Source organism: Natrix helvetica (genome assembly GCF_964273705.1).
Source record: "Natrix helvetica genome assembly, chromosome: Z".
NCBI classification, from domain to species: Eukaryota; Metazoa; Chordata; class Lepidosauria; order Squamata; family Natricidae; genus Natrix; species Natrix helvetica.
In genome coordinates, this window is record NC_138554.1 from 133,302,447 (window position 1) to 133,325,090 (window position 22,644).

Sequence of the window (22,644 nt, forward strand, 5' to 3'; positions counted from 1 at the left end):
CACATATTTCAGTCTGAATGTATTCATTTTTGTTACACAATTCCCACCTATTTTATTTGCATTATTTGTTCCTGCAATGTATATACTGTTCAATTCCTAAAAAGAAACTTATTTCAAAATGATTATGTAAATGGTTGTATCAAATTCGGTGGGAGAAAATATGAGACATATAGTTGTATTTATGTTACGTCGTGGATGGGGGGAGGAGAACCAATTAAGATTTTTGGATGACAATGTAGCTTCATTTAAAAAGAAAAAAAATAGGGAACAGTTTTCTAACTTGGAAGATAGTTCAAGATAGCACATGAGAAATATTTTTTTCAAAAAAAAATTTTTTTTGACTTTTGTAGCATGGGAAAAGAAAAGCTCCCAGTTTACTTTGTGGCCTAAGGGGGGAAATTGGTTAGTTTTTAAAGATGTTTGGGTGAGGACTGTTATTTTTAGAGGACAAACTCAGAGTAAGTAAAATAAGTTACATAATGCTTCCTTTGTTTCTGTTCAGCTGCACGTTGTTTTGGCCGAAGCTAGTGAAGGGGATGGAAAAGCAACAAAAAAACAAGTGAATGGTACCAATGTGTGGAGTATATGGTTGAATGGAAACTGTTTAGTTTAAAACTCTGTGCAGCTTTCTGTTGAAATAACCTATGCTGTACATAAGGGACCTATTGCCATATGTTGAAAATGTTTTATTTTCTTGGAGAGGTAGTTGCCTAGGAAAGGAAAATAAATTCCTTCTTGCCTCCCTGCACGATAATTTACAAAAATACACCTTTACAGAACAATTTGCCGTCGGAATGCATTGGAACCGAGGAGACATTTCCTTCCCAAGGGTGAGATGATTAGCAGACTTTCCGTCATTGCAGCCAGAGGCGCATCCAGGACGTCCCATCCTCTTTTTGATGCCTTCCCACGTTTCTCTTCCGCTATAGTTGAGGCGGCCTTCGTGGAAATGATTGGCTAATGTAAGGCCAGTCGGCTTCTCCGCAGGCTTTCAACCGGCCAGTAAAGAGTTAAGGCAGAGGCCAAAAATGTTTTTGAGACTGGCTGGCTGTTCCGGCTCCTTGAAGGAATCCAGTCCATGCTTTTGCATTGCTCGGAAGAGTCGGATCTACTTTCCCCATTCTCTCCTCCCCCCCCCCCGCTCTCTCACTCATCCCTCCCCCCTTTTCTCCTCTTCCTCCTCATCCGACAGCTTTAGTCAGTAGTTGGGGGGGCACCGTAAGAGTCAAAGTTGGAGGCGGTCCGGGGGCTTGCCGACCACTTCCCCGGTCAGCCCCTTCTAGGGGGGGGTTAAGCGAGACAGAGCAGCGCCGGCACAGGAGCTGCTAGCGAAGTAGCCGGGGAAGTGGAGTGCTGCTTGATTCGGAAGAGTAATATGGCTGATCTGATGGAGTACGGAGTAATTTGTTTTTCTCCGTACGACGCCGAGCTTGGATTCTAACATGTAAAATAACTTCTGTCGGATTGTTAGCTTTGGGCACGGGTGCCAGCCTCTTTGTTCTTCCAGAGCGTTTTGGTGAGAGGATCCAGGCTGTGCATAATGTTAGGCAGATAGAATTGAACGTCGGTGAGTACCCTGTCGTTAACTTCTTTGTATTGGAGGGCTGAATATGACAGGAGCTTTGGGCTCTGTATGGCAGGCCGTGTTACAGTGCCCTGGATACCGTGGTAGTTTTTAAATGAAAGAATTCCAGTAGGATCCATCCTGTCCTGGAAAGTTACCCGGAGGATTAGATCAAACCTTCGATATTGCCAAGCTGTTACACGTTGTCTTTGCTGATCGTGGGAATAGTTACAACTGTATCCGTTCAGCATTTAGTGAATTCCTTCAAGTGAAAAGAAAAAATGTCAAGAAAGTCAGCTGTCCGCATATCTGGAATACTGAAAAAGTCTTTTATGTGGTTCATCAATCTTGCCTGATAGGGGTCGAAGCCATTTTAAAATTATGACAAGCTTTCTTTAGGAATAGGTCATCCCTGAAAAAATTGGTTATGTAACTTTTGTTTCTGTGCACTTCATAATCAGGAAAAGGAAAAGGAAAATTCCATCCAACTGTGTAATACAAATTCAGTTACTTTAGCATGTGAGCTCAGCTAATTTCTCCAGTAACTTTATCACACTATTCATTGCAAGTCCTTTAAAAGATAACACATATTTTGATAAACATGTTGACATGTCAGTATAGCTTAAGCCTATTAATTTTGTTTATATTTTTTAGATATTTTTGAATTTCTCCAATATAATTCCCCCCACTTGAATTATATTGAAACAGGTGGATCTCTGTGACTGTTGCAAGGCAAAATATTTTATCACTGCGGTACAGTGTGGAAAAAGGTGAAAAAAATATGTGCCTAAATTAAAATGCTTATTAGATTTTGCACTTGTCTAAGTAAATATTCATTATATTATTTTAATACAAAATAAAATGGATTATAATAATAAAAAGTGGGCTACAATACTTTTTAAATGGATATAGATACTATTCAATCAGCAGTGGTTATTACAGCTATATTGATGTCCTGCTAAAGTGTGTTATATAGTAGTTTCCTAATGATACTGAAACACTTGCTACATAACTTTAATACAGCAGCCCAAGACAATTTACTTTTCTTTAAAATTTTGGTATCACAGCTGAGTGATTTTTTAAAATATAATTTATGCAAAATATTTAGTATCGGGTGATATTTTCTGTTTTCAGCTTGGCACATAGAAACTTCCTGTGTTTATCTTTGCCAACTTCCTGTAGAAAAAAAAGTGCAGTATTAGTGGTTCTGTTTACACAGTCATTTTTACAAAGAATAAAAAAATTGTAACTAACGAACTCGATACAATTTATTATTGTTTGCTTTTTTATATGATAATTCTACACTTTATTTTCAGAACTCAGTACCATGCTATTCAGCAGAATTTATTTCCAGATTATAGAACAGCGATCGAAGAAATGACATTATCTTGACATCTAGTCAGTTTATTCTTTAAAGTATGAGTTTCAAATACTGTTTTTTCCCTTAGACTTATTGGTGTTGCTTTTGTTTTGGTTTTATACTGTGTAACAGTGGAAATGTAGTAGTTTATGAGTTTACAAAAAAAATCTAATCTAAACGCATTACAGAAAGTCAACATGGCACCCATCCTTTTGTAGTTTAAATTGTAGGTACTATTAGCTAGATTTTCTTTCTAAGTGACTAATTCATTGCTATTTAATTTTCTTTTTTCTTTAAGAAAAAATGAGTATATGAAATTACCTTGGCATTGTATCACATTTTCTTTTGGATTTACTGATACACTTATTGTAAGGTAAAGGTTCCCTTCACACATATGTGCTAGTCATTCTCGACTCTAGGGGGCTTGCTCATCTCTGTTTCAAAGCCGAAGAGCCAGTGTTATCTGAAGACATCTCTATGGTCATGTGACTGGCATAACTAAACACCGAAGGCACATGGATCACTATTACCTTCCCACCAAAGGTGGTTCCTATTTTTCTACTTGCATTTTTACGTGCTTTTGAACTGCTAGGTTGGCAGAAGCTGGGACAAGTAACGGGAGCTCACTCCATTATGCGGCGCTAGGGATTCGAACTGTCGAACTGCTGACCTTTCTGATTGACATGCTCAGCATCTTAGCCACTGAGCCACCACGTACCTTGAGACATTGTAAATATAGCTACCGGATTTTTCGGAGTATAAGACGCACCTTTTTCCCCTAAAAAAAAAAAGGCTGAAAATCTGGGTGCGTCTTATGCATTGAATACAGCATTTTTTGCCTTCGCCCCCTTCACCAAAATGGCCGTGCATAGCCTTATGAAGGCTTTCAGAGAGCTCCTGGGGGCTGTGGAGGGCAGAAATGAGCAAAAAATGGGCCATTTTTTGCCCCCCGCCCAGCCCCCAGCAGCACTCTATAAGTTTCCATAAGACCATGCATGCAATTTTTTTTTACAAAAAACAGGGCCATTTTTGCGGGAAATTGGTCATTTTTTGTTCTTTTTTGTCCCCCCACTCCTCCAGGAGCACTCTGCAAGCCCCCCCCCCCGGGTATTCATGCCTTTTATTTGAAAAGAAAACGGGCCCGTTTTTGCGGAAAACAGGCCGTTTTCCAGAGGTTTGCAGAGTGCAAAACCTTTTTTTTCCCTTTTGGAAAGCTCTTTAACTGATTGAGGAGAATTACATTGATCAAGTGCTGTGCCAGCAGAAACAAAGTCTTAAGGTTTGTCAGCAATTTCCTTTTCCAGCACATGGATAAATACACCTGGAAACATCTACCTACCTACCTACCTACCTACTCTCTCTCTCCCTACCTACCTACTGTATTTCTCTCTCTCTCTATCCCTCTATCTACCTACCTACACACACACACTCTCTCTCCCTACATACCTACTGTATTTCTCTCTATCCCTCTACCTACCTACCTACCTACCTACCTACCTACCTACCTACTGTCTCTCTCCCTACCTATCTACTGTATTTCTATATCTCTCTATCCCTCTATCTACCTACCTACCTACACACACACACACACACTCTCTCTCTCTCTCCCTACATACCTACTGTATTTCTCTCTCTCTATCCCTCTACCTACCTACCTACCTACTGTTTCTCTCCCTACCTATCTACTGTATTTCTATATCTCTCTACCCACCTACACACACACTCTCTCCCTATCTATCTACTATATTTCTCTCTCTCTTTCTATTTCTCTCTATCCCTCTACCTACCTGCCTACTTACACATACTCACTCTCTCCCTACCTACCTACTGTATTTCTCTCTATCCCTCTATCTACCTACCTACGTACCTATTCTCTCTCTCCTTACCAATCTACTGTATTTCTCTCTCTCTTTCTATTTCTCGCTCTATTCCTCTACCTACCTACACACTCTCTCTCCCTACCTACCTACTGTATCCATCTATCTATCTATCTATCTATCTATCTATCTATCTATCTATCTATCTATCTATCATCTATCTATCTATCTATCATCTATCTATCTATCTATCTATCTATCTATCTATCTATCTATCATCTATCTATCTATACCTACCTACCTACCTACCTACCTACCTACCTACCTACCTACCTACTTACTCTCTCTACCTACTTACCGTATTTCTCTTTCTTTCTCTCCCTCTCTATCCCTCTATCTACCTACCTACTTTTTAAAAAATTTGCCTCTTCAAAACCTTGGGGCGTTTTATACTCCAGTGCGTCTCATACTCTGAAAAATACAGTAATTACAGATATTTTGTCACATAATTATGTATTTAATAAGGGAAAGAGAAAACGTTGGAGTTTGGAAGATGTTAGGTAATTAAGGGCAAAATTTTAAGAATGATATGCTATAGTAACACTATTTGATAGAAGTAAAATCTTCCTAAGATTTTTTTAAATTTAATATTTAATTAATATTTAAGAAAGGTACTTTGTAAATATAGGTTCAGTGGGTGAATAGCCAATCACAAGCAAATGGGCTTATTTTATTCTAATGTTGCATTGTTCTGGTCTACAGAAAAAACATAGAACTTGCACATTATACTAAGCAATATTCATTTAGTTTTGGCTTAGACTTTTGTGGGAACACATTAATTTAACTAATGTGTTCCCACAAAAGTCTAAGTCAAAACTAAATGATATATAAACTGAATATCAATTTATATATCAAACCCACCTCTATTGGAAAATTAGTTATTGCTTGTTCATATTTTAGTGCTCATTCTTCTCCTATATTACTGGTTTGCAGAATGAAAAATGTTACCATCGATGCCAGTTTGACATTTTATGTTCTGGATTTTTTCCAAACAGCTGCAACCATTCTCTACTCAGAGGAACTCACAGTTAAAAGAAAAAATTGTGAAAGTAAAATGACTATAAAATTAAAAATAGACATTACATTTATAGCACCTGCTACCTACAGAATGGCACAGAATGCTTTTTATGAAAACATTCATTAATAGAGATTTGCAGATTATTTTTGAGATATCAAATATACCTAGGGCAATATGAAAATGACACTTGACTGGAAACATTTGACAGGCAGACAGTGAGTTTGGAAAATTGTCAGAAGAGATTGTTCTTCTCTAATATAAAGCTTGACAGCAAAATTAGAGAAATTGTAATAAAAATCTTGGCACTGCTTAGATGAAATTTCACTAGTGATGTTTAAAATTGCAGGTGTTTCATAACTCACGTGTGAGATAACAGGATTTGTGGTGCACTGACAAAATAGTTGTGATCCAATTAAATATCTATGCTATGAAATCAAGCATTCTTATTGTCCAAAAAAGTCAAAACTGTTAAACAAAGTTTTAAGTGGGCAGGCATTTGTTAACCATTACTGGATTTTTATGAAGAAAATCTTCCATAAGATCTTCATAGAAGAAAGAAAGGAAGAATCTATAAAAGCCTAAGATGAAAATGTTAATAGAAATACCTAGCTTGTTATTTCCAGGTGTGTATCAATTGCAGACATTGATGTAAAAACATGTTTGTTTAATTGTTAACTATTATAAAGAAAGATATATTTTGAAAGTCTAATATTGCAGTTTGATTTTTCATTCTAGAACCTGCCCTTTTGATTAGGTGATATGTAAATTGGTCTTTTGCCTGTTAGACAGATCATTTGGATTGCCTGCCTAGTTACTTTGCAATTGCAGAGAACAATCTCTGTTGTTTTTATAGATTAGTATTATAAAGTGCCCTTGGAAATTGGCAGTCTAAAAATCATTGCACAAATAAATAAATGTATCATTGTCTAAAGCAAATAAATGTGGGATCATTTAGTTAGCAGAGATTTCATATGACTTCGGTTCTTCTTTGAGGAATAGAAGCAAAAATAATGAAGTTTCATTGTAAGAATGTTTGTCTCAATTAAAAATAGTTTCATAAGACACATTAGGAAGTTGAGGGAATCAAGAAATGACATTGTGTACAGTAAAACTATAGCTGTGACTTTAATTGTTTTTTCTACCCATACAAGTGCAAGGAAGGGTAGCATAGTTTGATGACAGCATGAATTTTGAATGTCAAAGGTATTGCTAATTTTTCCATGTGAAATGCTTAGATCTCCAAAAGGTGCTTCAAAGCTCATGGGAGTGCAAGCATACTACCTGTTGGCAACACCATAAAACAGCGATGCAATCATGAGAAAATCATAGCTGCTTGAAGATGTATCAGCAGGTGCTATTTTTGTGCTCCTCCTACACTCTGAAGTAGGCATTCAAACTTTTGGCTTGGCTAGGCTGCATTGAGTAAGAGGAATTGTCCTGAGCCGCATATAAAATATATAATATAGTGTGTATAAATGTACACATACACACACACACACACATGCACACACACACACACACACACAAAATAATGTTAAAGTTTTATAATCTTGTGGAGCCACATTACTAGTTGTCCAGGGCCATGGACTGGGCATGCCTACTTTAAAGTACATCTGTAAGCCATGATATATCTCAGATTGGAGATATTATATAGATATAATTGCTTTTCAAGACTATGAAGAGACCAGCTAACTCTCTTGGGATGGTAGAAGGAGAATGCTTAAGAGAGTAAAATTAATACTGAGAGATTTAAACTATAGTAGACTAGGTGTTGAATAATAGGGTTTAAGTGTCTGAAGGGTGTAAACTCTGGTGTAAAGTCTAACAGTGACCTTTGTGATAAATCTAACTTCCAGTTAGAATAGTCAAGTATATACAAAATATATTTGTGCTTGGTTCTTTTTGTGTATTGTATTCTGTATATACAATATACAATATTGTATATGCATCTGCATTCATGTCAGAAGCAACTACCAAGGCATGTCCGGGCTGAAGGATTAGCCGCTGACATCACTGTTGCCCAGGGGACACCCAAGGGAGCTCCATGTCCTGTTGTTGTATATTTGTATATGATCAAATATATCACAATGTAGATAATATTGGTTACTTGGTCAAATAGTTTAACTGGGTGTACAACAGTTTCTTTCGATTCTACATGTATCCTTAGTCATTTAAAACAGAGAAAAAATGAACATGAGATGGGCTGGATGGAGAGACAGTGAGTGTGAGTAAGCCACATGGTTTACAAATCAAAACGGCCATACAAGACTGTATGTCAAAATGCAAATAAACCCATGTGTCTTTACATATTGCACTATTTTATGTCCATGTGTTCTAGTTAATGATTATCTGTTGCATTGGAATGTACTGTATATGATAATGTGGCCCAAGCATGACTATATCTTCCTCTATGAAGAAATTTCTTTTAAATGTATGTGTGATATTATAGATGATCTTGTAGACCTCTTCTCTCCCCATGATCTCATATTAATCAAACTACTTCTCTACATTGTATAAGGGCCAACAGAAAAAAACCCAGAATTTTAGAGCTCATGTTTTTGTGAAATGCTTAATTTAACATGCTATGGAGTTTTCTTGTTAGCTGTGCCTTTAAGGAATCTATTTCAGTGGTATTGTGGGGTGGAATCTGTTGGATGAAGATAGAAACTTATAAAGATCCCGGATGCTTCTTTTTTAAACTGATTTGAAATGTCTTTGTACTAGAAAAAATTTAAAGGCTAATTAGGGATCTCCCAATGGAAAATTCCGTATTTTCTAAACACAGACTTGATTAACATATTAGTTAATCATATTCAGCACAGAGATATTATTTGGGAATTAGTAGGGTCTACACAGGTAGTCCCCGACATACAACAGTTTGTTTAGTGACTGTTTGAAATTACAATGACACTGAAAAAAGTGACTTACCAGCATTGCAGCATCCCCATAGTCATGAGATTAAAAATTCAGATGCTAAGCAATTGGCTTCTATTTATAACTGTTGCAGAGTCTCAGGTCATGTGATCATTTTTTGCAACTTTATGACAAGCAAAGTCAATGTGTCAACTTGTAAAGCATTGCCATTACTATTATCAGGTTGGCACTGGAGGGAGGATTCCATGCATACCTTCGGCCAGAGTCGGATCTCCTATTTCTACAACCTTGTTGGTAAATGTGATTTATGACCCAGACAGAGGGGAGGGGACACAGGGTAAAGTTCAAACGCAATTAAGCAGAAGTCAGTTTCGGCTCTGCAGAAGAACATGCCAGAATGTTGATCCTAATAAATGAATGGATTTCTTTTGAACTTTGTCTCGAGGCTTGTAAATTAATTAGGTCATCGTCTGGGAACTTCACACAATGGGGAAGCCAGATTCAGTTAATTGCTGTCTTACTAACTTAACTGCAGTGATCCCCTTAACAATTGTGGCAAGAAAGGTCGTAAAATGGGGCAAAACTCACTTAACAACTATCTCACTTAGCAACAGAAATTTTGGGCTCAATTGTCATAAGTCAATTGTCATTTGTATTTTATAAGTATTTTATAAGTATTTTGGTAATTGCGAATGTCTTCAAGGTAGTAAATGAAAAATCAGGAGAAAATAATTCTGAGACTGGAGAATATGTTTTATTAACTTGCATTGTTTTGTCATAATATGTTGTCTCAAATGATAAAAGAAATAAAACCCTATGGAATCTTACAGAACTTTTTTAAAAATAAGGTAACAATTTCAAATTGGAAATAATTTGAAAGGAAGTATGCAAACCCACATGTATATAAAGACTGGAACCGTTCAATATTTCATGTTGTTGGAAGAAATGTCCTTCTGGGTTCGGCTCCAAGTGGGGAAAAAGACACTGGAGACATGGAGGCTGCTTGGAAAGATGGTTTTTAATGGTGGACAGGACCACATGGCTTGAGCCCTGAACAGAAAAGTGATCACATGCTTCAATGTTGGTGGAGAAGAGAAGAGAAGGGAAGAGAAGGACTGAAGAAGGGCTTGCAGGGATTTTTATAATCTGTTCGGCCCCACCTATCTGTTTCCTGTTCCTGTGTAAGAAACGTATTCTGATTGGCTGTCAGACTCCCATGGGCCCGGGCAAGGGCAACCCTCTAGGCTGTTTTGAATTCAGGTTTGATTGAGTTCAGCTGCCATGTGGTCAGTTGAGTAAAGGACAATATTATCCTGCCTTCATTGCCATCCCCCCTGGAGCTGAAGGGGAGAACTCTTTATTATGTAAAGTGGACTAGCTTGGCCTTCTTAATGGCCCATTGACAAAGCGGGGAAGCTTCAGGAATTTACTCTGTGTTTAAAATGTGTTTCTTCCTTTTTCACATCCAGGAAAATATAATATTCTGCCTTATCAATATTTCCTAGGATATTTTATTTTTCTGGGAGAGGGCTGGGTGATAACTTCCTACAATCCCTCCTTTTTTTTTTCCCCCAAAAAATGTGAGTGGAACGCACATGTTTTTGACAAAAGATAAAATTGGTCAGATCAGGGAAACTTAATTTTTCTGATGGAAAAGCATTGAAAGAGACAGCAGAAGGATCCCTTCAGTGGCTCCCAGAGAGCTTTCAACCATGAAGGTCTTAGCAACCAGGGTACAATTTCTGGAAAGAAATTTACAATATCCAATTTACCATGCCAATTATTTTCAGATGTTTGATATCACTTTCTGTGAGCTTCCAGGTTACAAGCAAGCAGAAGTCCCAAAAAACCCTTCACAGCCATTGAAGGATTCTTCCTTTTAAAGAAGTACAGGCTGCCCATTTCCAAGGGATTACTTTAACCTGCCCTAGCTTCTATTTTAGTGAGGCCAAATTGAGTTTAGCTAGTGTGCAATACAAGCTATTTAGTTTTTTTTTTTTAAAGTTACACACAATGAGCCCAGGGACTCCTATCAGAGACCACCAGTGCAACATGTCCTGCTTTACTGGGCAACTGGGCAGCATCATTTTTTTTAAAAAATTGAGTCACAGGGTTTGAGTTTTGAAGATCCTTTCTGCTACTCTTCAAGTGGGGGAATTGCCTGAGGGGAACTGGCCCTCCCCCATGGGATTAAAAGGGAGATATCACTGTTTTTGTGCAAGGGCAAAATCAACCTAGGAAAAGCTTTGTGGAGTTGGGTCAAGGAGATAGTTTCAATCTAGTTCTGAATGTAGCCTCTCTCTCTCCCTCTCTTTTGTGTGTGTGTGTGTGTGTGTCTGCTTCAAAATACAGAAAATACAGATATTTTGGATAAATTTCCCTCCCACCAGCCAGAAATCTAAGGTGTTCAGAACTTGCTGTGCTAGCCATTCTCAAATACAATTCTTAGATGAGTACATTAAACTGATTACAATATAAATGAGGCAAGGAAGAAAGCATAATAAATTTCTGTGAATGAAACAGAGAAAGAAAACCTTATCAAATTCCACCCTCCCCATAATCTTTTCAGCTGTCTTCTGGGAATTGAAAAGAGTCTTTTGGTCTTTACTTCTTCATCTCCTTCAGGGTTCTTTCATGTCTGCTGGATGGTACTAGGCTTGGCTTGCTGGTAAGAGTGGTCAGTCAGTCTTGGCAGTCTGTCCCAGGCTTGGCTAAGTTTTTTTTCCTCATGTCAGGTTTTATCAGGAGGCAATCACCAGCAGCAAATTGGAGAGTTATGGTTTGAGCTAGCAGTCCTTTGTTTCTGAAGAGTACAATCTTCTAGGGCTGAAAGACATGAGAACAAGGTTCCCTCCCCCACAGTAAAGGCATTGTTGGAGGATTAGAGGTAAGGGAGGGGCGTGGGGGGGTAGATAGCTTGCAGGCAGAGTTTGAAAAATAAAACCATCAGTTACTCAGCAGATAAACAGATAAATATTATGGGGATATCACAGATGAGAAATGGGGTCTGGATTCACATGCTCCAGGAAAGAAATGAACAGGTAAAATCATTTAGTCACACAATAAATGCAAGGATGAAACTTTTCTTACAAACATTTCCGGGGTTGTTACTTTAAGGTATAGGCAAGGAAGGAAGGAAAAAAAAATATTTTACTCTGTTTCTGCTGGCCAGAACAGACACAAAGTAAAGACCCCTCCCAGTTTCAGTTAGTTTTCTAGGCCCAACAAACTGAGCGAAGGCAATTTCTGCCAGTTTACTCCTTTCTTTCTTTGAACACTTTAAAATTCTTGTCTTTTGGATTGGAGACATCTTAGTTACAATTACCTTGAGGGTGCACAAAGACTTAGACATACACACACAGAGACAAAGAGGGAAAAACAAAATCATTCCCACCATGAATTTCAGTTAAATTGGGGAAGGCACAAATCTTAAGAAACAAAAACCACGTGGTTATATAGAAGACAGAGAAAGAGACAGACAAGAGGGAAAAAAAAGAAACCCCACCATTTTCTTTTAAGTACCTTTTCAGCCAAATTAGTTTTTCCTGTATCATCTTTCAGCAAAGCCCATTTTCTACAATCTGCTCTTTTTTTCTTCATTCCGGCCAGGACGGGCATTTGCTTTTCGTCCCAGGCCCCCAACAACTCCCCTAGGGGGGTTTCCGTGGCTACCCTCGAGCTACCGCTTCCCATGATCCCGTTTAGATGTGGGTTCACTTCGTCCTAGCCGGGTTTGCCACTTCGTATTTCCCCACTTTACTTTCGCGTCCTTAGAGGACCTTTCGCGCCCTTTTGAAGGGACTTTCTCTGTTTGCCCTTCGGAGGGTCTTATTGGTGCCCTTCGGAGGGACTTTTCTGGGGGTGCCCTTCGGAGGGACTTTTGACGCGTTCCTCACCGCGGGAACCTTCTCTCGATTCGCGCCCTTTCACGCAGGGACTTTTCTTACAGTTTCAAGTCTTGGGGAAAGAGACCCGGAGGACCAGCCGCACAGTGACCCAGGAGGGGTGCTGTCGGAGCGGGTATGCGTACCTCCCTTTTTCTCACTAACTTTCTTATGGGCTTTAGCTTTTTTTCTCTCACAGGACAAAAACAGCAGCAACAACAAAAAATAAAAAATCCATTCACTTTTCCATCCATTTTCACACACACTAGTCACACACAGGCAGGCATACACACATTTCCCATGCTTTAAAATTAAATTTTAGAGAATTAAAATTTAGAGGTACTCACCTTCTTTCCAGGCAGCCTTTGAGCTCAAACTCAAAACCCCTTTAAAGCCTAGATCCAAATGGCTAAGGCCAAGATAAAGTCCACCCACAGACTCAATGGGGTCTGTGCCGGCATGGGAGGCTTACCTGGGCCATATCCATTTGTTAGGCTAGCTTGGAGTCCCATCTGGGGGGTGCCAATTGTTGGAAGAAATGTCCTTCTGGGTTCGGCTCCAAGTGGGGAAAAAGACACTGGAGACATGGAGGCTGCTTGGAAAGATGGTTTTTAATGGTGGACAGGACCACATGGCTTGAGCCCTGAACAGAAAAGTGATCACATGCTTCAATGTTGGTGGAGAAGAGAAGAGAAGGGAAGAGAAGGACTGAAGAAGGGCTTGCAGGGATTTTTATAATCTGTTCGGCCCCACCTATCTGTTTCCTGTTCCTGTGTAAGAAACGTATTCTGATTGGCTGTCAGACTCCCATGGGCCCGGGCAAGGGCAACCCTCTAGGCTGTTTTGAATTCAGGTTTGATTGAGTTCAGATGCCATGTGGTCAGTTGAGTAAAGGGCAATATTATCCTGCCTTCATTGCCATCCCCCCTGGAGCTGAAGGGGAGAACTCTTTATTATGTAAAGTGGACTAGCTTGGCCTTCTTAATGGTCCATTGACAAAGCGGGGAAGCTGCAGGAATTTACTCTGTGTTTAAAATGTGTTTCTCCCTTTTTCACATCCAGGAAAATATAATATTCTGCCTTATCAATATTTCCTAGGATATTTTATTTTTCTGGGAGAGGGCTGGGTGATAACTTCCTACAATGTCAATAACTCTTCCAGTATCTATAATAGTCTATAAAAGTGAGCAAGTGAAGGATCTATTCTCAGTTTTAAGTGAATGGACCTATTCTCAGTTTTTTCAGAGAGATCCAAAGATAATTTCAGACTGGCATGATCTTCATTTGGACAAGCCCTATATTACACTAATTTAACGTTACAATTTCTAGGTTAAATAGCTAATGAAGTGTAACTTTGAAAGACTCCAAAACCGTAATAGTTTTTAGACTACACAAGTGTTTGTAATAATAAATTCATTAGCTTTTTAGTTTATATAAACGATTGTAATGAGTACTGTTACACAGTATAAATCAGCATTAGAGTTTCCGGCATTATCTAGTTCCATTTATGTTTATCAAAACAGTTATTTTCCTTTTTTGTTTGTTTTACCCACAGTTAATTCAAAATTTGTCGTAATTGAACCTATACCAGAGAACATGAATGGATTCTCCATTCCCTTACTATAACCAAAAGACTGATTGCAAAAATAAATGTATGGCCCCATTTACTCAATACATTGAAGAGTTGATTACACATGCTGTTCATGAGTGGGTAGACTTTGTATGGATAACTATAATGAAATAAAAGATTGATTTACACAAAATGCAATAGGTTGGAGTATTAGTGTATATTTACATAAATTTTCATTAGATAATTCCACATAGTTTTGCAACTGTTTACCATAACAACATATTATACTTTATATTTCTTTTATATATTTTTTACTTGTTTAGAGAACATTATGTATTTTTCTTATGTATGTATGTATGTGTTTTATTTCATTTTTTATTTCAAAAACAATAAATATTATTAAAAAAATATTTGAACTCAAACCAGACTAAAAGGAATAAATTAACTTCCACTGGAGTAGTTCGTTAAAACCTTAGCTTGCATTTAAAAAAACCCTGAAAACCATTTCTTGAGGGGTAACCTCTTCACTCTAATGTGTACTTCAGTTTGCTTTCAAGACTGTGTGAATTAGTTCTCAGTAATTATGTTTCCAGAAAGATAGAATTCTCATTTTAAAATTTGAAGTGGAAAAAAAAAGGAAAACAGAGTTAAGTGAATGATTTATAAATATGCCAATTGAATAGTGTATCCAGGTGTTGTTAACCAAATAGGTAATTCCTACTACCCATGGAGCATTAAGAAATCATAGATTTTCGTATATTGAATTTTTAAATAAAAATGTAGATATCTTTAATCAAACAATACCTTTCAGTGGGAACCAAAATGAAAAGAAGTTGAAGTTATCTTGAAATGATACAAGGTTAAAAAATCTTTTTGAAAATTTGAATACTTGGTTACTATGTATGTATAGTAACCAGGTATCCAAATTTTCAAAAAGATTTTTTTACTATGTATGTGTAGAGGGACGCAGTGGCTTAGTGGCTAAGACGCTGAGCTTGTTGATCAGAAAGGCCGACAGTTCGGCGAATCGAATCCCTAGCACCGCGTAATGGAGTGAGCTCCTGTTACTTGTCCCAGCTTCTGCCAACCTAACAGTTTGAAAGCATGTAAAAAGGCAAGTAGAAAAATAGGAACTACTTTTGGTGGGAAGGTAACAGCGTTCCATGCGCCTTTGGTGTTTAGTCATGCCGGCTACATGACCATGGAGACGTCTTTGGACAGCGCTGGCTCTTCGGCTTTGAAACAGAGATGAACATCGCCCCCTAGAGTCAGGAACAACTAGCACATATGTGCACAGGGAACCTTTATCTTTACCTTATGTATGTGTAGTTATATATAGTTTCAAAATAAACTCCGTATGTGCCAATGTTTGAACACCTTTTCATTCAAGTACTTTTTATAGCACCTCAAGGGGAAGAAATAATAATTTCCAAATGTTTCGTGTAATGAAAAGTTACTTTTGGATGTCCTCCCGCTCCCCTACTTTTCTTACAGAATTCTTCTGGGTCTACATATTTTTGGGTTTCCCTCTATGTGATGTATGTTTAGTATCCTCCCATATATTTGACTAAAATTCAAGTATGATGGCATGTAATTAATTGCTACTATGTATGCCCCTTCAAGTCATTTACGGTTGATTGGAGATATATTTTGGATCACTGTGTAGCGGAAATACAGTATCTTTAAAATGTATGTTTATAATGTGAAACCAATTTTTAGAAGAGCTTCAAGTGTTGCTTAGTTTTCTCCCTAAATATGTCTTTGACACAAACAGAACAAAACCAAACCAATGACATATCCCTGCTTGCCAGGGAATTGTTAGTGTGTAGAAATTGCTGTTCTCAGTAAGGTGGAGATAGCATCCATGCATGGATTGACACCGTCCGTGCTCTGATTGGACTGAGTCTGATTACTAATTAATTAATATCCTATATAACTCGCCCTTGTGAGTAGCTCCCCCCAGCTTTCAACTCAGTCCATTCTGGGACGGTCGTGTTGTCCGCTACTCTCTCTAGTTTTTTTGCTGAATTGCAGTTAATTCGGAATAATATCTGATTTTCCTCCTGAAGGTCTAATTCAAACACCTTGCTCGAATTGGCTGTGAGTATCCTCTCAGACCGACCTCAGAGGGCCCCTGATGCCATAGGCCATAGGGCTGCTGCCCACAGGCCTGCACGCTTTCCTTTGATTTTGGCGAGGGATATCCCTTTCACCCCTAGTGTTCAAACCACACAATTGAGAGCCGCCGAGAGGCGCTGAACATTTGACAGCCGGTTGTGCAATTCTGGCGGCGGGGTTTGCCATGCATTGCTGCAGGGTTGAGAAGTCAGGCAGCAATTTGAGCGCAATTGCAGGCCTCAGTGGCACTGGGAGAGCCCCGCAATGCCGCACAGCAGCTTGTAGGCACTGAGCGCCAATCAAACAAGCGCCGACCGCCCGTTCGGCTTCCGTCCGCCTTAAAGTGATGGAGCACACCATGGCCACAGAGGACTCCCCAGGAGGGCTGCTAACAGCCCGTCTAAGGCTGCTAATTAACTGAGAGGTGTGGCCATCTTACCAGTGAACTCAGCGTCACTCTGCGAGGCCCAGGACTGCCAGAAAAAAGGCGCCAACGCCATTTTGGGAGTGAGTGGAGCTGGGAGAAACAGCTAGGGAGTCGCGGATGCCATTTTCTCCCCCGCATGCTTCTGACAGGCAGCATGGCCGACAGCACCATGCCTGAGCTCCTCGGAGGCTGGGAGGGGTGCAATAGAGTCTGGCTCAGGCCTACTTACATTAGTGCAGGCTCCCCTTCCCATTCCCAGACCAGCTACATCCCAGGAGTCCACAGGGACAAAGGCCAACAATAACAGCTCCAAAGCAACTAGTAAGAGCTCAAAGGCCAAGAATGCCTCAAAGTCAGCCACTAAGACCAAACACCTGGAGAAGCCGGGGTCTTCACAGCACTGCCCTGATAAGGATACAGCAGTGTCTGCTAGACCTAGCCCACTGCCTCCACTGCAGCCTGAGATGAGCCAGGGCCCATTTAGCCCGATGTTACTGATGAACACATTTGGGCTTTGGGGCAGCACCGGGCCACACTCGCAAAGCATAAGTGTGGAGGCCATCTTCACCCTGACTGCAGCCGGCCTTCGGCCAGAGGGATAGTTAACCCCTGTGCCTGCCATGTATCCTCCACCGGCCATGTCCACCATGACATCTGGATTCCAAGACATTACAGCAGAAGCCATCAAGCAGGGTATTGCGGCAGAAAAGAAATTGGGAGCCCTGGCAGGGGGCCCTCGGGTCATTCCCTGCATGGGGGTGCTTCCAGAGATAGTTGAACACCTTCCCCTGGCCAGACCAGACCACAGCCCTCCCCCCGTCTCTGAGGAGGGGGAAATCAGGGATGCCGAACTATCAGAGGAGGAGGGGCCCACCCCGGACAAGCCCTCCTGTACTGGCCTTTTTCCACCCACCTTGTTCACACCACTATTACATAAGGCCAAAGCTTCCTCTGAACTCGGGGGCCAAGCAGAGATCCCCACCCCTCTGGGGCAACCCCAATCGCAAAGGGTCTGGTTCACCGAACACAAACTGGAGGCTGATACCATTCCATCCCCACAACTGTTCGTCAACAAAGTGCAGAGACAGAGGTCATCACCAATGTCCAGTGCGGCCCCCTCCACCCATGACAGGCATTTCTATAACATGGCAGAACAGCTCGACAAGAGCCTGTTATGACCTACCATTGATACCCCACTGCCGCTCTGCACACGAATACCATGATGCCGGGCGCACAGGAGGACCTCCTGAAGCTGGAGGATAGGCGGGCGGACCAGGTCCTTCAGCGAGGTCACCAGGCAGCTGCCTGGGCGATGAGGGCCTCAACTGCAGCATCATTCTTTTCACGATCCAGCCTTTGTTGGCTACAACAGCTGCAAGTACGAATCCCTGCGGGTGACTCTAGGGCACACCAGGACCTAAATAAAATTGTCATCGCAGTGCAGTTCACTTCGGATGCCACATTGAGTGCCAGCCTCCAGGGCAATGGTGTCATCGGTACCCTCACACAGACTTTTATGGCTACGGCAGTGGCAAATCGATATGAGGCATAAATGGTGTCTGGCATCTGAGCCATACAAAGGGGGAGCCCTCTTCGGGGATTCTCTTACTCCACTGCTGATCGAGGGCAAGGATAAGCGTAAGATCCTGCCCTCTAACCCAAAGAGGGGATTTTCCCGTACCACCCCCTCCTATCCTAGGAGGCAGCCCTTTCAGGTGCAGGAGTACAGAGGATCATTTCGGCATATTGGTTATTCTCTCTTGGGGTTTCGCCCACAGGGGTTTTTCAGCAACAGCAGTACAGGCAGCAGAGAGGGAACCAGTCTAAACACTCCTTTCAGGGAGGCGGTAACCGATACTACGCAGATCATAATCCGTCTCAGGGTGGGTTTCCCATTGGGGGGCGATTACAGTATTTTGCTGACCAGTGGGAGGCTACAACATCTGATACCTGGTTTAGGGCCACGGTCAGGTTCGGTCTGACCTTGGAATTCGTCTCCGCTCTCCCGAGGTTCTTTATCCATTGCCCAGTTTCTAGCAATCCACAGAGGCAACTCCTGATGCAATCAGCCATCCAGCATCTTCTGGACATTAGAGCCATCCAGGAGGTGCCGGCTGACCAAACCCGCCTAGGATTCTATTCCATTTTCTTTGTCATACCCAAATCCTTGTGGGGGGTGGAGGGCCATACTGGACTTAAAGAGGTTAAACAGGTATATTAGGTATAGGCGTTTCAAATTCATCGTTACACACAATTCTGGAAGGGGTTCGTGAAGGGGATTTTCTTACCTCAGTTGACCTGATGGAGGCGTACTTGCACGTACCCATCCTGAGGGATCACTGTCAGTTTCTATGTTTTTGTTATAATTCTTGTCATTATCAATTCAGAGCATTGCCTTTTGGGCTTTCTTCTGTGTCCCGAGTCTTTACTAAGGTTTTGGCTGCCCTAGCAGCCCATTTGTGCGCCATGCCCGTCAGAGTACAGCTTTATCTTGATGACATATTGGTACAATCGGTCTCACCGGACAGGGCCAAGAACGATCTCACCACCATAATAGATGTACTCCAATCCCATGGCTTCTTCATTAATGAAACTAAGAGCCACTTCACACCTACCACTAGAATTCTCTACTTAGGTGCTTGGATAGACATGGTGACTAGGCAGATTTTCCTCTCCGAAGAGTGCCTTCGTAGCCTTAGACAGCTGGTGGCAGAGGTGGAAAAAGACCATAGGGTATCATTAGCCACACTTTCCAAACTGCTGGGGAAGATGGTATCAGCCATCACAATTGTGCCCTGGGCTAAGTTGCACACAAGGGAACTACAGTGGTTCCTACTCCCCTACCAGAAGAAAAGTACCAGCGTTTCTCTGGCAAGGGTGAAATTGCCCAGGGAGGTTCATCAATCCCTTTGTTGGTGGAGATCTCCGGCCATAGAGAGGGGATGCCACTTTAGAGTGTACAGTAGGATCACTATTACCACGGATGCTAGTCTATACAGTTGGGGGCCCATATGGGGATGCAGATAGCGCAGGGCCAGTGGAGCCATGAGGAGGCGGAGAAAAGCATTAACTGGTTAGAACTAAGGGCCATAAGGTTAGCTCTGCTGAGTTTTCAGCACTACATCACAGGGCAACACGTGCTGATCCTGACAGATAACATAGTGGCTAAGGCCCATATAAACAGGCGGGGGGGGGGGGCACTAGATCTAGAGACCTCATGTTGAAGGCTAATATCCTGAGTTCCTGGCCGGAGGACAACCTTCTGTCCATAACAGCTGAGCACATTTCGGGGGTGGCAAACGTTAGCCGATTGGCTCAGCCTGGCTAGAGTAGACCAGGCCGAATGGCGACTGAACCCTTGTCTCTTTCAGGAGATCATGCCGTGCTTCGGGGTCCCGATTGTGGATCTATTTTCCACCCGATCCAATGCTCAACTATGCAGGTTCTTCACAAGGTTCCACACACCTGGAGCAGAGAGAGTGGATGCCCTTTGCAGCCCCTGGCCCAGGGGCCTTCTCTATGCCTTTCTTCCAATTCCTCTTCTCCCCAAAGTCATCCACATGGTCATCTGTGTCGGAGCAGAGATTGTCCTTCTGGGGCCCCCACTGGCCACAAAGGCCGTGGTTTGCCAATCTTCAAACATCGTCGGTGGAGAAACCCTGGAGGATTCCACCGGACAGGATTGCCCTCAGCCAGAGTTCACTGGAACACCCAGAACCCCGGTGGCTCCAGCTGACCGCCTGGCAGTTGAGCTGCTCGCTCTAAGAAGGGGGCAATTTCCCAGCCCGAATCATTGACACAATACAGGCCTCTAGAAGGCCCTCAACAGTCCATATTTACAATGCCACCTGGAAAATATTTTGTAATTGATGCTTGGGCAAACAAACTATACCTGCTGACTCCTCCATCCCTCAGGTACTGGAGTTCCTCCAGGACAGACTTGAAAAGGGGTTATCACCTAATGCCATTAGGAGACAGGTGGCTGCTTTGAGTACCATACTTACCTGGGGGGGGGGTGGACAGGCTACCTACCATCATCCTACCGTGAGACGGTTCTGGAAAGGAGCTGTCAATCTGAGGCCGCCGGCGGTGCACTGATACCTCACCTGGGATCTCACAAAGGTCCTGGAGGCTCTCATCGACCCACCCTTTGAGCCCCTTTGAATTCATTACCTGGAAGGTAGTCTTTTTGGTGGCTGTAACATCCACCAGGAGGATATCAGAACTACATTCCTTATGCGTACGGGAGGACCTGTGTAAGTTCTGTACAGACAGGGTGGTCCTCAGACTTGATCCTTTGTTTATGCCAAAATTTGGGTCTTGGTTCCACCGGGCCAAGGAGGTGATGCTTCCCAACTTCTGTCCCACGCCAACTCATCGGTTGGAACGACAATGGCACAAACTAGACGTGCATCGTGCAGTTAAGATATACATTAACCGCACATCAGACAATCAGAGACTCTCTTTATTCCTTTCAGATCTCTTCCCTAGGCAAATATGGACTGTTGAGGGCCTTCTAGAGGCCTTCCTATCAGAGCTCTTCCCTATCAGTAGCTACCATAGGGAGATGGGTCAGACATTGGATAACTACAGCGTATGAATCACACCAGGAGATGGCTCTGGAGGGAGTCATGGCCCATTCTACAAGGAGCGCAGCCACCACCACGGCATGGGCGACGCAAGCCTTTCTGGATGAGATTTGCAGGGCAGCGGCATGGGCGTCTCCTTTGCCCTTTATTAGAAATTACAAATTGGATAAATTCGTGTCGGCCGACACAGCATTTGGCTGTAGGGTCTTGCAGGCAGTTCGGACTGACAGTACACATTCAGAACAGTCTATGTCCCACCCTTGAGGACAGTCCGGCTTGGGCATGTCCCATGTATGAATGCTATCTCCATCCTGGGGATGACTGTTCCTTACTCGCCAGATTTGGGTGATTCTACTGGTTGACTTATTGTTTTGTTGGAAATGGATTGAATTGAATTATTTGGTTACTAAAGGATAACACGTGGAGTCTGTCTTCTTTTCTTCGCCGAAAGCTGAGTGGAGCCACTCACAAGAGTGGGTTATATAGGATATTAATTAATTAGTAATCAGACTCAGTCCAATCAGAGTATGGACAGTGTCAACCCATGCATGGATGCTATCTCCACCTTATTAGAAGAGGCATATCAGGTAGGTACCAATACCCTTTTTATGCTATCACAGCAAACGTGGCTTGATTAGATTTTTAAGGCTTCTGATTGTGTCACCATCCATTAAGGTACCAGAGATCTTAAATTATTAAAATTTCAAAGTCTTTAATTGTATAAATAACCCTATGCAAGTAGTCCTCAACTTACAAAGTTCATTTAGGGACTGTTCAGAGTTACAACGGCACTGAAAAAAGTGACATGACCATTTTTCACACTTATGACCATGGCAGCATCCCAATGGTCAGGTGATTCTATATTACGATGATTGAGAAATGACTCCCATTTATGATGGCTGCAGTGTCCTGGGATCCAGTGTCATAAGTTTTGCAACTTATGACAAGCAAAGTCAATGGAGAAACCAGATTCATTTAAGGATCGTTACTAATTTAAAAACTGCAGTGATTCAGTTAACATATGTGACAAGTAAAGTCGTAAAAAGGAGCAAAACTCATTTTAAAAAAATTCTGACTTAGCAACATAAATTTTGGGCTCAATTGTCATAAATAGAGGACCTTATTACATTATATTCCTGCAACTTTCAATGTCTTTTAAATTAAGATAATCCCTCTGCTTCTTTATGGCTTCCAAATTTACTCCTTTGCAAAACTTATTATTGAAATCATTCTAAAGTGAATTTATTGGCACCATAACAATGATTCCAAAAATATTAAAAGTGCCATCCTATGTAGTAGAAGCAGGCATAGTTTCATAGGATGTTAGAGCAAAATTCTTCCTTTTATCTTCTAGCTAAAATTA

General features: G+C 41.4%; 1 protein-coding gene across 9 annotated transcripts in view; it reads left to right on the forward strand.

The window, feature by feature from the left end:
* Positions 1-22,644, forward strand: part of KMT2C (lysine methyltransferase 2C) — a 185,063-nt gene that overhangs the window by 22,459 nt on the left and 139,960 nt on the right. For 2 of the 9 annotated variants that reach the window (XM_081970162.1, XM_081970163.1), the window contains exon 1: positions 1,197-1,567. The exons of the other annotated variants lie outside the window; for them this stretch is intronic. The gene's annotated coding sequence lies outside the window, so the exon portion shown is untranslated. Of the gene's footprint in view, positions 1-1,196; positions 1,568-22,644 lie in introns of those variants that run through there. 9 annotated transcript variants of the gene reach the window in all.